The sequence below is a fragment of the Megascapheus bottae genome, chromosome X (assembly GCF_031878675.1).
Source record: "Megascapheus bottae isolate mThoBot1 chromosome X, mThoBot2.hap1, whole genome shotgun sequence".
Lineage (NCBI taxonomy): Eukaryota > Metazoa > Chordata > Mammalia > Rodentia > Geomyidae > Megascapheus > Megascapheus bottae.
Window position 1 is genome coordinate 40,445,532 of NC_143547.1, and position 16,547 is coordinate 40,462,078.

A 16,547-nucleotide genomic window follows, 5' to 3' on the forward strand; every position below is an offset into this window, starting at 1 on the left:
CAGAAGTGAGGCTGTAGCTCAACTGGCAGAATGCTCACCTTGAGCTAAAGAAGGTCGGGGACAGTGCCCAGAGCCAGAGTCCAACCCCTAAGACCAGAGGGAAAAAAAAACACAAGACTAGTGCTCTATTACTAGGAACCATGGCTCCACTTCTGGTTTTAACTGGTCAAGTGGAGATAGGAGTCTGGAGGGCTGGGAATGTGGCTTAGTGGTAAAGTGCTTGCCTAGCATGCATGAAGCCCTGAGTTGATTCCTCAATACCAGATAAACAGAAAAAAAAAGCCCAAAGTGGTACTGTGGCTCAAGTGGTAGAATGTTAGCCATGAGCAAAAGAAGCTCAGAGACAGTGTCCAGGTTCTGAGTTCAAGTCCCAAGACTGGCAAAAAAAAATGTCTGAAGGACTTAACTGCCTGAGTTGGTTTCAAACCAGGATCCTCAGAACTAAGCCTCCTGAGTAGCTAGGATTAAAGGCCAGAACCACTGTGCTCAGCTACACACAGTAGAAGATTTATTTCCAATTAACTTCCAATAAAGTAGAAGTAGAGCTGTGCCACCTCCTGGAAAAGGAGCTGTGCTAGTAAAAAAGATATGGGAGCAGGTGCCATGGCTCACCTGTAATCTTAGGTAGTCAAGAGGCGGAAATCTGAGGATCACAGTTCAAAGCCAGCCCAGCATGGCACAATTCTGTGAGACTCTTATCTCCAATAAACCACTAGAAAACAGGAAGTGGTGCTGTGGCTCGAGTATTAGGTCAGTAGCCTTGAGCTGAAGAGCTCAGGGACAGCACTCAGGCCGAGTTCAAGCTCCAGGACAAATAAGACAAAAATCTGGGACTCCGCTGCCGCCCAGGTGCTGAGTTCAATCCTGAGGACCAGTGGAAGGAAGGAAGGAAGGAAGGAAGGAAGGAAGGAAGGAAGGAAGGAAGGAAACAAGCCTGAGTAGGAAAATCAGACTTACATCTATTAAAAAAAAAGTTACTGGGTTTTTTTTCCTAATTAACAGGGTTGTGGCTCAAGTATAAACTAATCAAGATAAAAAAAGGTTGGAACAAAACAAGGAAAAAAAAAGATTACCTCAGGACACCACCCAAGCCCTGAGTTCAAGAGGCAGGACACACAAATAAAGAAATTAAAACGTACAAAATGTAAAATTTATTGTTGAACCAAGGAATGGTCTAGCTGTGCAATAGAAACTATTTTTTTTAAACATGTGAGTTCGAGCATTAAATATCCCCTCTTCTTTCCCCTATGTCAAAACAGCTAATAACAGAAACCTGGGTTATCGACAGGAACATGGCCTAGTGGTAGAGTGCTTGCCTAGCATGCATGAAGCCCTGGGTTTGATTCTTCAGTGCCATATAACAGAAAAAGCCAGAAGTGGCTACTCAGGAGGCTGAAATCTGAGGATCAAAGTTCAAAGCCAGCCCGGGTACAAAAGGACAGGAGACTCTTATCTCCAATCAACTTCTAGAAAACCGGAAGTGGGGCTTGGCTCAAGGGTAGGGCAGTAGCCCTGAGCTCAAAACCCAGGACAGGCCAAAAAATCTCATTTTATCTTCACAATCATTACTCCCAGTAGTTCTTACTTCAGGTTAGAATCCAAGGACTTTTCAATTTTTTTTTTTTTTTAGTATTTGAAGGTTTGGTAGCTTATAACACTCTCAGGAATCCACAATATATATTTTACATGTTAGCAGGAATCTAGAGAGCCAATATGGTCAAAAAACACTTCACCACAATTTCAGGGCCTAGGTGGTGTTCCAGAGCTCTTTTGCTGAAAGCTAGCATTCTACCAGATTAAGCCACAGCCCCACTACCACAAGTTCCTAATGAAGATCACCTACTTCTCTAGAAAATAAAGCACTAGGTGCCTATGATGTTAAGGTACTCTAAGCTATTTAGTTAAGAAAGGTCACACTGGTTTTGGAAGGTATAGCCTGCAATATAGGATAATACTAGATATTACTGAGCATTAAAAATCCAGGTAATGTGCTAATAAGTCTGCCCTGGGGCGAGGAATGTGGCTTAGTGGTAGAGCACTTGCCACCTTGCATGAATGAAGCCATGGATTGATTCCTCAGTACAACCTAACAGAAAAGGCCAGAAGTGGCATGTGGCTTAAGTGGTAGAATGCTAGGCTTGACCTTTTGGTCAAGGATAGTACCCAGACCCTGAGTTCAAGGTCCAGGACTAGAAAAAAAGTCTGCCTTATCTCATTTAGTGCTCATAACTATTCTTCTAGAAAAGGAAAGTGCTCACAACTATTCTGGATAAGCAAACCAGTCTTTGTAGATACTAATTTACCCATCCAAGCTAAGTGTGATGAATTGGAATTCAGATCTGTTCAATTCTAAAATTCAATCAGTATGTTTACAACTACACCATTTCAATTTAAACTCCAATAAGTCACTAGCTATGTCATTTACCTTGTTATTCTATCCATAAGGGGTTTTTAATCTCCTCAAAGACTGGTAATTTTAATAATTAAATGAGATAATGTATACACAGCACTTAGTTTTCATCCAGAAAACAAGCAAGCACTTGTTCCTGAAAGCAACCATTACATACGTATTTAGCCAGTCCTGGTACTTGAACTCAGGGGTCTGGGCACTGTGCCTGAACTACTGCTCAAGGCTAGAACTCTACCACTTGAGCCACATTATGACTTCTGGTTTTTTGTTTATGTAGTACTGAGGAATAGAACCAAGGGTTTCATGCATGGCAGGCAAGCATTCCACCACTAAACCATATTCCAAGCCCTTTCTGCTTGTTTGTTTATATTTGACTTCTCCTGGGGCTTAAACTCAGGGCCTGTCCACTGTCCTAGAGCTTCTTTTGCTCAAGGCTAGCACTCTTACCTCTTGAGCCACAGCACCACTTCTGGCTTTTTCTGTATATATGGTACTAAGAAATCAAACCCAGGACTTCATGCATGCTAGGGAATCATTCTACCAGTAAGCCATATTCCCAGTGTATCACTATTTCTATAAAGGTGGGTGCTCCATTAAACAAATGTCACCAGTGATATTTTTCTACTTCAGATTCTAACAATAACCAAATTCTCTACCAATTTGTTTTTAAATCCTCACAACACTAATTTTTTTTAAAATTCTTCCTTTCATGCAGTCTTTCCTCCAATGCATGCATTTACTGAAAATTAATACTTAGTTTCTTTTGCTCAAGGCTAGCACTCTACCACTTAAGCCACAAAGCCACTTCTGGGTTTTTCTGTTTATGTGGTAGTACTGAAGAATCGAATTCAGGGTGTTTAAGCCACATTCCCAGCCCCGTATGTGCCCTTTAATTTGTGTTTATGATTTAGAAACACCTATAGATACTGAACATGATGCAACTGCACGAATGTTTAGGCATTAGACTAAGCACTAATGATACATACACAAAATCTAAGCAAGTGTTCCCCTCCATTTTCAGGAAAAATGTCCAAGTTAAAACTGGGGGGAGAAATTTGCTACAAGTCTACCAACCTGAGATGGATGCCTGAAAGCTGTGAAATGTAAACAAGGTGAGGTCCTTTTCGAAGAATCCTAAGACCTTTCATTTAAATAAGTTATACAAACATACACGATAAACCTAATTACTGTCCTCCACCAGAGATGCCAGAGTAAATAAAATACACGAGTCAGTAAATTTTAATTTTAGATTACTAGCTAAAAGTTTAAGTACCATGTAACATGTATCAAGAAATAATCTGTTGTGTATGTGTATCTTGAACCTGGGTGCCCTACTTCTCCACTACACCTACCTCAACTTCGATTCTTGACAGCGAAGTGCTTGCCAGGCCCCTCCTAACCTCGACTTTTCTGTTAAAAACACAAAGAAAGGGGTCAACTTAAGGAAAACCTTTTTCAAAGCGGAAAATGTGCGACATAACATTTAAATTTCATTTAGAAGAGTCATACAGTCAATGGTTCGAAATGCTAGGCAGCAAGATGAAAATAGCAACAATAACAAAGATAATAATAATGAAGGTTCAAGAATCTAGCAAAAAGACTGGAGGATCTGAAGTAACCTAAAAGGAACTTCCCAACTAAGAGTTCCCACAAAGAAACACCGCTCGAGGGGCCCTACTGGCCCATTTGGAATTTAATGGCCTCACAGAGCCAGGAGGAGGAGCATCCGACAAAGCGCCTCCTCCTTCTCCAACCCCGACTTCAGGGCTCCCGCATAATAGACCCCACACCCTCAGCCAGGGCAGCGCAGAAGCCGGGAACTTGCATACCCTGCTTAGACTTACTGATGAGTCGCACAAAGAAACTGGGAGGAAGAGAAAGCGGGCGACCGATTAAAGCCCCAGGCGGGTTGAGAGCCCTAGGCCAACGCGCTCGGTCCTCGTTGGAGGCAGCGCGCACAAGGCCTCTAGAGGCCTGGGAACCATTATCCTCTCTCCAAATCTCGCCTTGCCCAAGCCTTTTCCTTTCCAAATCATAACAAGAACTCATACTTTCCCCTTAAACAAGAACCAAACCGTCCCCAAACTCACCCTCTACCAATACTTCTCTCCTCGGAGTAACGGCGACGCTACACGGCCTCCACCGTCCCGAGAAAAGAGCGCGCGACCGCCGGAAACGAGACGACGGAGCTCGGTGCCTCCCAAGGGGTACGAAAGGGCGCTCTCCATTGGATGTTTGAGCTGCCAATCAAGGATTATCTCCAAAGGCGGAATCATTTTCTCGCCATTTCTTAGATTCTATTGGCTACCGAATACCAAAGACTGATTTCGTGTGAACGACAGATGGGGACAAAGAGCGCGGCTTTGTACCTAATGCGCATGCACTAGCGGCGGTGCGCGTGAGACGGAAAAGGAAGGGGAAGGGGGAGGGAGAAGAAGGGGTGTAGGCGTTCGGAAGGGAGACTTGAAGGGACTAATGGAATGACTCTGACCGAGTGGAGGGAGGGGGAAAGCGACCGACGATATAAGGAAGAGATCACAAAGTAGAAAGAAAGGAAAAAAGAAAGAAAATGCGCATGTAGGCGTACTCTGAGAATTACTGCACTGCGCCTGTGCAAGATTCAAGAGTAACAATGTCATTGTATTCAGTGTAGTTGATGTAGTCTTTTCCTACTGAAAAAAAAAAAGCCCCCGCCATATTTCTTTATTCACACTTCCTCGTTAGGGCTTGTACCCTCACACCCTGTACCTCAGTTCACATCTATACTTCCTTTTTCCTGCTGCCAGAGGTATTCAGAAAACGCAAGAGAAATGGTGATGGTTATAGAAAAGATGCAGGAAGACGAGTTCTTGACACCTTAAATTTCTGCAATTACACAGAGATGTAACTGGCACCTTCGTTTCTATGGTAACCAGGGAATTCAGCAATCTAAATGTCGTTGTTCCTATCATTTAAAGAGATATTCAACAGGTTGGTCGGCATTGCCAGGGACACCGTGGAGATTTCCAGATCAGACCTATTCTGTATCCCATGGGAAGCTTATCAAGGTAATAACCTTCATTATTTCTGTAATGACCTAACTCACTTCTTTGGTAAACCAAGAATTACCAGGTTCAACTGATAATCAGATAATCTTTTTTGTGTGTGCCAGTCCTGGGGCTTGAACTCAGACCCTGGACATTGTCCCTGAGCTTCTTTTGCTCAAGAGTAGCACTCTACCACTTGACCCACAGCGCCAATTCTAGCGTTTTCTGTTTATGTGATACTGAGGAATCAAACCTAGGGCTTCATGCATGCTAGGGAAGCACTCTACCACTAAGCCACATTCCCAGCCCTTTGTAAATAATTTTTACTAATTCATACTCAGTTACAGGGTATCCTAACTGGCACCATTTTATACTGCATTTTATACTGTCCTTACAACTGTAATCCTAGATAGTAAATGGGGGTCTGAGTATTGTACTTCAAACCCAGCCAGGACAGAAAAGCTCCTAGCTACTCAGGAGGCTGAGATCTGAGATCAAGATGCAAAGCCAGTCTGGGTGCAAAAGGACCTAAGATTCTTATTTCCAATTAACCCCTAGAAAATGGGAAGTGGGGCTTGGCTCAAGAATAGTGTGATAACCTAGGGCTGTAGAGCTCTGTGACAGCCAGGCTGAATTCAAGCCCCATGACCCCCAAAACACACACGCACAAAGCTCCTAACACTCCTAGCTCCAATTAATCAGCAAAAACCTGTCTATAGGGCTAGGAATGTAGCTTAATGGTAGAATGCTTGGCTAGCATGCATGAAGCCTTGGGTTCGGTTCTTCGTACAACATACACAGAATAAAACAGAAGTAGTGCTGTGGCTCAACTGGTAGAGCGCTAAGCCTTGAGCAGGCCCTGAGTTCAAGCCCCAGGACTGGCAAAAGCTGTAGAGTTGTAGCTCAATAATAGTAATCCATAGCCAGCCACAGTGGCTCACACCTGTAATCTTACCTACTCAGCAGGCTGAGATCTGAGGTCAAAAGCCAACCCGGGCACTAAAAAGTCAGTGAGGCTCTGATCTCCATTTAATGACCAGAAAACTGGAAGCAGCATTGTGGCTCAAGAGGTAGGGCAGTAAGCTTGAGCAGAAGAGCTCAGGGACAACACTCAGACCTAGCATTCAAGTTCCACAAATGACCCCCAAAATTAATTATAGTAGTAATCCACACAATTACTTCTTAAGTCCTGTTTTTGTTCTGTTTACTACAGTAGTTTATAGCCATATATATCCTTACAAGAATTGATAATGCAACAGAGTAACTGGATTTTTTTTTGCCAGTCCTGGGCTTGAGCTCAGGGCCTGAGCACTGTCCTTGGACTTTCTCAAGGCTAGAGCTCTACCACTTGAGCCTCAGCACCACTTCTGGCTTTTTTCTATGTATGTGGTACCGAGGAATCGAACTCGGGTCTTCGTGCATGCTAGGCAAGCACTCAACCACTAGGCCAAACTCCCGGCCCCAGTAACTGGATTTTTATTTCATTTTTCTTAGTGAGATAAGGTCTCACTATGTAGTCCAGTCTAACCAAGAACTCAAGATCCTCCTAACTTAGTCTCCCCATTAATGGGATAACAGGCATGGAGCCTTGCACTATATGTCTACTTAACTAAAGTGAAGAGATGGAAAGTAGGCCCAGGAAGACACATCTTTAATCCTAGCACCTGGGATTGAGGGAGTACAATCACAAGTTCCAGACCATAAAATAGTGTGTGTGTGTGTGTGTGTGTGTGTGTGTGTGTGTGTGTGTATAGAATGCCTAAGTAACAAATGTGAAGCCCTGAGTACTGTAAAAATATGTTTTGGGGGTTGGGAGTTTAGCCTCATAGTAGTTTGCTTAGCATGCATGAAGACCCAGATTCAATTCCTCAGTACCACACACATAGAAAAGCTGAAAGTGGTGCTGTGGCTTAAGTGGTAGAGTGCTACCCTTGAGGAAAGCCCAAGGACAGTGCTCAGGCCCTGAGTTCAAGTCCCAAGACTGGCCAAAAAAATTATATGTTTGGTGGTTAACATATTATATTCTCTTGCCTTTTCTTTTTGTTTCGAGATGAAATCTGGTACCTAGGGTTTAATGTTCATTGGCTGCTACCCTACCAAGGAGCCATGCTTCTAACTCCTATACTGTATTTAGATCCAGATTCCGTGAAAAATAACATGTTATGAAAAAAACAGAAAACTAATTCCTAAGTCTGGCACAAGTAGCTCACCCCTATAATCCTTGACAATTCTGCATCCTTCTATCAATGTTTGAAGCTATCATAGGCAGACATATCCAAAAGAGTGCTATTAACTACAAAATTAACTCTAATACCGAGATAAACGTCAGAACTGGAGGTTTGGTTCAAGTAGTAAAGAGCCAGCTATGATCTGAAAAAGTTTAAGAACAAAGAGCCCTGTGTATTGTGGGAACTACTAGGTTAGAAAAGTGCTAGCCTAAAGCCGAGCACGGTGGCTCACACTTGTAATCCTAGCTACTTTGGAGGCTGAGATCTAAGGATTACAATTCAAAGCCAGCCCAGGCACAAAAGACCCTGAGACTCTTATGTCCAATTAATTACCAGAAAACGGGAAATAGGGCTGTGGATCAAGGAGAAGGCAGTAGCCTGGAGATGTAGATCTCATGAACATTGCCCAGGCCCAGGGGTAGGGCGGTAGCCTTGAGCTGATGATGTCAGGGACAGTGCCCAGGCCCAAAGTTCAAGCCCCATGACCCACAAAAATAAAAAGAAGCTTGCCTAGCAAGTGTAAGGTCCTTAATTTGGGATTCAGCACTGCAAAACAAAACAAAAACCCTGATTCAAACCTGGAAGTGGGTGGCTCACACCTCTAAACATACCAACTCAAGAGTCTGAGATCTAAGCATCATTCAAAGCTAGCCTATTGAGAAAAGTTAATGAAACTCTTTATTTCCAATGAACTACCACAAAAAAAGCTACAAGTATCGAGCTTTGGCTCAAATGGTAGAGTGTTATCCTTGAACAACAACAAATAGCCCAGGGACAGCACCCAGGCCCAGATTTCAATCCCCAAGAACTAGACCAAAACAAAGAAACTCCAGGCTGAGACTGGCCTAGTGGTAGAATGCTTGCCTAACATGCACAAAGCCCTAGATTCAATCCCTCTGTACCACATGCACAGAAAAAAGCTGCAAGTTGTGTTGTGCCTCAAGTGGTAGAGTGCTACCCTTTTGAAAGCTCAACAAAAGGGCCCAGTTCCCTGAGTTCAAGCTCCAATTGAAAAAAAAAAATCTGGGCCAGGTGCTGGTAGTTCATGCCTATAATCCAAGCTATTCATGATATTGAGATCTGAGGATCAGGACTGCCCAAAAGACAAAAAAAACAGGTAGGGATTGGGCTGGGATTGTGGCTTAGTGGTCAAGTGTTTTCCTTGAATGCATGAAACTCTAGGTTAGATTCCTCAGTACCACATAAACAGAAGAAGCCATGAGTGGCTCTGTGGCTTAAGGGGTAGAATGCTACCCTTGAGCAAAAGAAGCTCAGGGACAGCACCCAGGCACCGAGTTCATGCCCCAGGACTGGCAAAACAAACAGCAAGGACAAGAACAAAACAATTGACCAGGTGCTGATGGCTCATGGCTATAATCCTAGGTACTAACGAGGTTGAGATCTGAGGGTCATGGTTCAAAGCCAGCCTGAGCACCTGGGCATAAGTCTGTGAGATGTTGTTTGTTTGTTTTTGCCGGACATATAGGCTGAAACGTTGGGCCTAGGTGCTGTCCCTCAGCGCCTCAGCTCAATGCTAATGTTCGACCACATAGAGCCACAGCACTACTTCCGGATTCCTGTGGTTAATTGTAGATAAGTTTAATTGTAGATAAGAGACTTTCATGCTGGCTGAACCTGGATTCTTCGATCTCAGCCTTGGGAGTAGCTACAATTACAAGTGGGAGCCACCGAGCACAGGCTCTGTGAGACGCTTATCTCCAATTAACCACAGGAAAACCAGAACTCGCACTGTGGTTCAAAGTGGTAGAGCACTAGCCTTGACCGACAAAAAAAAAATCTGGAAGTGAAGCTGTGGTTCAGGTGGTAAGAGTGCTGAACACAAAAGCTCATGGATAGGGGATGGTAGGATCCCCTAGTGGTAGAGTGCTTGCCTAGCATGCACTAAGCCCTGGATTCGATTCCTTGGTAGCACATACATAGAAAAAACTGGAAGTGGCGCTGTGGACTAATTTTGAGAAACGTTAACTTTGAGAAAGCCCAAAGACAGTGCTCGGGCCCTGATTTCAAGCCCCTGGACTAGCAAATAATAATTTTTAAAAAGCTCATGGATAGTGCCCAAACTCAGAGTTTAAATCCCAGGATTGGCAAAAACAAACAAGAAGGTACGTGGTGGCTCATGCCTGTAATCCTACCTATTCAGGAGGTTGATATCTGAGGATCAAGGTTCAAAGCCAGCCTGGGCACAAACGGACCTGAGACTCTTAACTCCAACTAACCTGTAGAAAATGGAAGTGGGGCTTGGTTCAAGGATAGGGCGGTAGAGTTGAGCTGAAGAGCTCAAGGACAGTGCCAAGAACAAGTTCAAGCCCCATGACCCACAAAACAAAACAAAACAAGAAAACCCTAATTCCTACTCATGAAAAAAAAATCAACAGCATCTACTAGTGTAAACAAAAAAATTCTACCCTCTGACTTAAATCCACTACCTAGAGAATCTAGCTATTTGGACTGTTTTCTTGCATTTTTTTTACATATGTATAGATTGTTATGGTTCATGCCTGTAATTCCAGCATTTGGGATTATGGCAAGAGGATGGAGAGTTCAGGGTAGTATGAGCTACATAGTTCCTACTTTCAAAAACAACAACAAATAAAACCCAACTACTACTTTGGAAGATATTTTTTTTTTGCCAGACCTAGGGCTTGAATTCAGGGCCTGAGCGCTGGCATTGGGTTTTCTTAAGTCTAGAACCACAGCACCACAGCACCACTTCCAGCTTTTTTCTATGTATGTGGTACCCAGGAATCGAACCTGGGTCTTTGTGTATGCAAGGGAACAACACAGTACCACTAGGCCACGCTCCTGGCCCCTGGAAGATAATCTTTAAGTTACACAAATAATTACATAATTAGCACAGCTAAGATGTAATTCAGTAGTTGTTTGTGCTTAGCATGCACAAGGCCCTATATTCAGTATCCAAAACAAAAATAAACAAACAAGGGCAATAAGCAGGTTAAACAAGGGATCTACTTCAGCCTTGATCCAGTATTTTTTGCCAGTCTTGGGGGCTTGAACTCGGGACCTGGGCACTGTCTTTGGGCTTTCTCAAGGCTAGTGTTACACCACTTGAGCCACACAACTACTTCCAGCTCTTTCTACCTACGTGGTACCGAGAAATCAAACGCAGGGCTTCCTGCATGCTAGGCAAGCACTCTACCACTAGGCAACACTCCCATCCCTTAACTCAGCATTTTTTATGCTGATACTGGGACTTGAACTTAAGGCCTTATGCTCTTGCTTAATTCTTTCTAGTGTTCTACCACTTGAGCCACACCTCTCCTTCTGGCTTTTGGTGGTTAATTGAAGATAACATTCCCTCAGATTAACTGCCCGGATTGGCTTCAAACTTTGATCCTCAGATCTCAGCCTCCTGAGTAGCTAGGATCACAGGTGTGAGCCACCATAACTTGGCATGTTCTAGAAATTTTTTTTGCCAGTCCTGGGCTTGAGCTCAGGGCCTGAGCCCTGTCCTTGGACTTTCTCAAGGCTAGAGCTCTAACACTTGAGCCTCAGCACCACTTCTGGCTTTTTTTCTATGTATGTGGTACCAAGGAATTGAACCCAGGTCTTTGTGCATGCTAGGCAAGCACTCTACCACTAGGCCTAACTCCCAGCCCTATTCTAGCATTTTTTGGGCCCATTATGGGACTTGAACTCTGGGCCTGGGTGCTGTCCCTGAGCTCCTCAGCTCAAGGCTATTACCCTACCCCTTGAGCTACAGCTCCATTTCTGGTGGTTAATTGGAGATAAGAGTCCCACAGACTTATTTATATTAATTATTTGTTTGAGAAATGACCTTGCTGTTTGGTCTAGGCTATCTTTGGGTTTGAGATCCTCCTGCCGCACTCATCCAAATGCTTAGGTTATGGGTATACCTCAGCATACCTGATCTATTTTTGTAATAAAAAGAAAATGTGAAGCTGGGTGCTGGTGCCTCTCCTGTCATCCTAGCTACTCAGGAGTCTGAGATCTGAGGATCATGGTTCAAGAAGCCAGCCTGGGCAGAAAAATCCCTAAGAGACTCTTACCTTCAATTAACCACTCAAAAACTGGAAGTGGCAACATGGCTTAAAGTGGTAGAGCACTAGCCTTGAGCAAAGATCTCAGAGATAATGCCCAGGCCCTGAGTTCAAGCCCCATCACTGACAAACAAAAAGAGGGCCAGGAGTGTGACCTAGTGGTAGACTGCTTGCCTAACATGCACAAAGCCCTGGGTTCAATTACTTGGTGCCATGTACACAGAAAAAGCTGGAAGTGGTAAAGCACTAACCTTGAGAAAGCTCAGACAGTACCCTGAGCTCAATCCCAAGGACTGTCATAGAGAGAGCCAGAGAGAGAGAGAGAGAGAGAGAGAGAGAGAGAGAGAGAGAGAGAGAGAGAGAGAGAGAGAGAGAGAGAGAGAGAGAGAATGAAAGAACGAGAGAAACCATGATAGGGAGAAAAAAGATCCATGTACACAAAAAGAGTTGATGAAATAGCTCAAATGGTAGAGTGCCTACTTAGCAAGCATCTCACCCTGAGTTCAAGTTGCAGTACTTTCAGAAAAATCACACACACACACACACACACACACACGCATGCCAGAAACAGAAGAAATGTTTAACTAAAATGGTAGCATACTTGAGGTTCTACAGCACTAAAAAAATAAATGAACAAATACACATTACTTTATGACATGATAAGAGGGACTAACTTCTTAATGTCTTACAGCATCTACAGTATTTTTTTATTTTTTATTTTTGTTTATTTTTGCCAGCCCTGGGGCTTGAACTCAGGGCCTGGACACTGTTCTTGAGCTTTCTGAAGGCAAGTACTCTAATCACTTGAGCCATAGCATGCCTTCTGGCTTTTTCTGTGTATGTGGTACTGAGGAATCGAATCCAGGGTTTTGTGCATGCTGTGCAAGCACTCTACCACTGGCCACATTCTTGGCCCCAAAATGAAGTGCTCTTTTTATTGCTTGCCAGTTCTGGGATGTGGACTCAGGGTCTGGTCACTGTCCCTTAACATTAATGTTCAAGGTAGGTGCTCTTTCATTTAAGCCTCAGTTCCACTTTTGGCCTTTTGGAGGTTCATTGGAGACAGTCTCAGAGATTCTGAGATCTGAGGATCCTAGTTCAAAGACATCTAGGGCAGAAAACTCTGAGAATCTTACCTCCAATAAAGTTCCAAAAATCTACAAGTGGAGATTTGACTCAAGTGATAGAGAGCTAGCCTTGAGCAAGGATGAAGAAAAATTGTAGGGAGCATGGACTTTCCTACTTCATCTAGCTTCTTTTATTGCAATTCACAGGAGTATAGGTTTCTGTTTGGGGAGCTGAAAGCTAGCTAAGGCTGGAAAGTCTATGAGACATATTCAATTAGCCACCAAAAAGTTAGTGATGGAGCTGGGAGTTTGGCCTACTGGTAGAGTGCTTACTAGCAATGCATGAAGCCCTGGGTTGGATTCCTTAGTATCACATAGACAGAAAAAGCAAGAAGTGGTTCTGTGGCTTGAGTGGTAGAGCCCTTGCTTTGAGAAAGTTCAAGGACAGTGCCCAGGACCTGAGTTCAAGTCCCAGGACTGGCAATAAAAAAGCCAAAGTGGAACTGTGAAGTGCCAGCTCTGAGCAGAAAAAGCTCAGGGACAGAACCTACGCTCTGATTTCAAGTGCACAAGTGCAGGATTGGTAAATGTCTATACAGGCACAGTCTCACACACACACACACACACACACACACACACACACACACACACACACTCGAGATGTAACTCCCTTTGTAATCTAGCCTGCCTCAGCTTCCCACATACTGAACCCCCATTATGCCAAGCTACTGAAGTTGTTTTAATTTTTCTTTTTTTTCTTTTTGCCAGTCCTGGGGCTAGAACTCAGGGCCTGAGCATTGTCCTTGGACTTTCTCAAAAGTAGTGGTAGTCTGCCACTTGAGCCATAGCACCACTTCTGGCTTTTTCTATGTATGTGGTACTGAGGAATTAAGCCCAGGTCTTCGTGCAAGCTAGGCAAGCACTCTACCACTAGGTCAAACTCTCAGCCCAGTTATTTTACTTTTTAAGACTGTGGTTTAGAACTCAAATGTAGTACTTGCTTCATGGATACTTTACCACTTGAGCTATACCCCAACTCAGCCCAAGTAGGGACTTCTTTTGAGTTGTTTTAAGTTAGTCTAGTGGTACAGTGCTTGCCTAGCATGCACAAAGCCCTGGGTTTGATTCCTTAGTACCACATACACAGAAAAAGCCAGAACTGGTGCTGTGGCTCAAGTTTTAGAGCACTAGCCTTGAGCAAGCTCAAGCACAGGCCAAGGCCCTGAGTTCAAGTTCCAAGATTGACAAAAAAAGTACATAGAATGCTTGCATAGCCCCTAATCCCTTGCATGCTCAGCTTTCTATCAATGATGAGAAGTAAATTTATAAATTTGTTTCAGTCCATGAACCTAGTTTCAATCTGAGAAACCTAGTTATTAACCCAAACCCTAAATTTCCTCTTGATATTATACAATGTATGTGTCTGAATAATATATATTGAAATATTCACAATATAGTATCAAGGAAAGGATCACATCCCAGAACACATATTCTGGTTGTCACCCCCCACCCATACACACACCAGAGACAGTTGAACTCCAGTCACACATGCAACTCAGGTTGTAGTTTTTTTTTTTTTGAGGGGGGTCAATCCTGGGGCTTGAACTCAGGACCTGGGCACTGTCTTTGGACACTTTTTGCTCAAGGATAGCACTCTGCCATTTGAGCCACAGCGCCACTTCTGGCCTGTACTGAGTATGTGCTACTGTGGAATTGAACCCAGGGTTTTGTGGGCTCTGGGCTCTGTTTGTTTGTTTAATTTTTGCCGGGGGGGGGCAGTCCTGGGCTTAAGCTCAGGGCCTGAACACTGTCCTTGGACTTTCTCAAGGCTAGAGCTCTACCCCTTGAGCCTCAGCACCACTTCTGGGTTTTTATTTCTATGTACGTGGTACCGAGGAATTGAACCTGGGTCTTTGTGCATGCTAAGCAAGCACTCTACCATGAGGCCAAACTTCCGGTATGTTTGTTTAATTTTTAATTAATTAATTTATTTATTGCCAGTTCTGAGACTTGAACTCAGGGCTTGAGCACTGTCCTTGGGCTTTCTCAAGGGTAGAGCTCTACCATTTGAGCCACAGCACCACTTCTGGCTTTTTCTGTTTATGTGGTACTGAGAAATTAAATCTGGGTCTTTGTGCATTCTAGGTAAACACTGCGCCACTAGGCCAATCTCCAGGCTGCTGGTTTGAATTTTTAATGTAGACTGGCCTCAAATTCACTGGCTTTTTTCCCTCTTAAAGCTGAGCTTGGCGCCGGTAGCTACTGAGAATGCTGAGAGATCTGAGGAATGTGGTTCAAAGCCAGTCCTGGCACGAAAGTCCATGACATGTCTAATTAATCACCAGAAAAAGTGGCGCTGTGGTGCAAGGGGTAGAGCAATAGCCTTGAGCTGAAGACCTTATGGACTATGCTCAGGGCCATAGTTGAAGCCCCAAGACTGACCTAAAAAGCTGAGTGGGTGGGAATGTGGCTTAGCATGTATGAAGTCCTGCATTTGATTCCTCAATACCACATACACAGAAAAAGCCAAAATGGCTTTATGGCTTAAGTGGTAGAGGGCTAGCCTTGAGCAAAAGAAGCTCTGGGACAATACGTAGACCTTGAGTTCACTCCCCAGGACTGGCAAAACAAAACAAAACAAAAAAACAAAAAGAAAAGCTGAGAACTTGGCTCATGCTTATAATCCTAGCTACTTAGGAGGCTGAGATCTGAGGATCACAGTTCAAATCCAACCTGGGCAAGAAAGTCTGTGATACTTTTATCTCCAATTAACCAAGAGAACTGGACATGGTTCTATGGCACCAGCCTTGGGCTGAAGAGCTCTGGGAAAGCAGCCAGGTCCAGAGTTCAAGCCCCAGTACTGACAAAACAAAAACGAAGCTGAGAAAAAATAAGGCCCAGTAATTGAAGAAATGACTTGTCGAAAGTTGTCTGTTTAGAAAGTTGACAATTTGAGATTTGAAATCTAGTTTGCATTCACGATACATCCATTCTTATAGTTTTTAGGTACATATTTAATCTTTTGACAAAAAGTAGTTCTGGGGGCTGTGAGTGGTAGAGTGCCTGCCTAGCATGCACAAAGATCCAGGTTCGATTCCTTGGTACCGCATACATAGAAAAAAGGTGCAAGTGGTCCTGAGGCTCAAGTGGTAGAGCTGTATCCTTCACAAAGTCCAAGGACAGTGCTTAGGCTCTGAGCTCAAGCCCAGGGCTGGCAAAAAAAAGGAGAGAAAAAGAAAAAGAAAGTAGCCATGGATGTCCCAAACTTAAGATCCTTCTGCCTTAGCGTCTCAGGTGCTGAGATTAGAGATCTACTATTCTAGCAGACTCCCAGGCTGTTTAGAGATAGAACTCCCTTGAAATGCTAGGATTTGTGTCAGTTCAGTATTTTATTTTGTTTTTGGTGGGGGTCTAGTTAATTGGAGATAAGTGTCAAGAAGTTTTCAGCTCTAGTTATCTTTGGAGCAAATCTTTAGATGTCAGTCTCATAAGTAGCTAGGATTACAGGCGTGACCCACAAGCACTGAGCCAGCTTCAGTCTTAAGCCAACACCTTGGTCCTAAATACTACACCATTTACCCCTTCGTCTTAGAGTGTTTCCACTGAACTTGAAAGCCATGACCAGACACTCTACAAAGAGTCCTAAGCGTGGTCTTGGGGGGGGGAGGGAAGTGCTAGCAATACAAAAGAACGAAGTGACCCAACTGAAAAAGAACAAGGAGAACCTGGACAGGGAGAGGTACCCGATAAGAAGTGGAACGGTATGTGGGAGATAG

At 43.7% G+C, this 16,547-nt stretch overlaps 1 protein-coding gene across 2 annotated transcripts in view; it reads right to left on the bottom strand.

Moving 5' to 3' along the window:
• Nono (non-POU domain containing octamer binding) overlaps nt 1-4,598 on the bottom strand; it is a 30,461-nt gene extending 25,863 nt beyond the window's left edge. For both annotated transcript variants that reach the window (XM_090326844.1, XM_090326843.1), the window contains exons 1-2: nt 4,501-4,598; nt 3,763-3,820 (exon numbers count right to left, since the gene is read on the bottom strand). The gene's annotated coding sequence lies outside the window, so the exon portion shown is untranslated. The remainder of the gene's footprint in view (nt 1-3,762; nt 3,821-4,500) is intronic.
• Nucleotides 4,599-16,547: the final 11,949 nt, after the last annotated feature.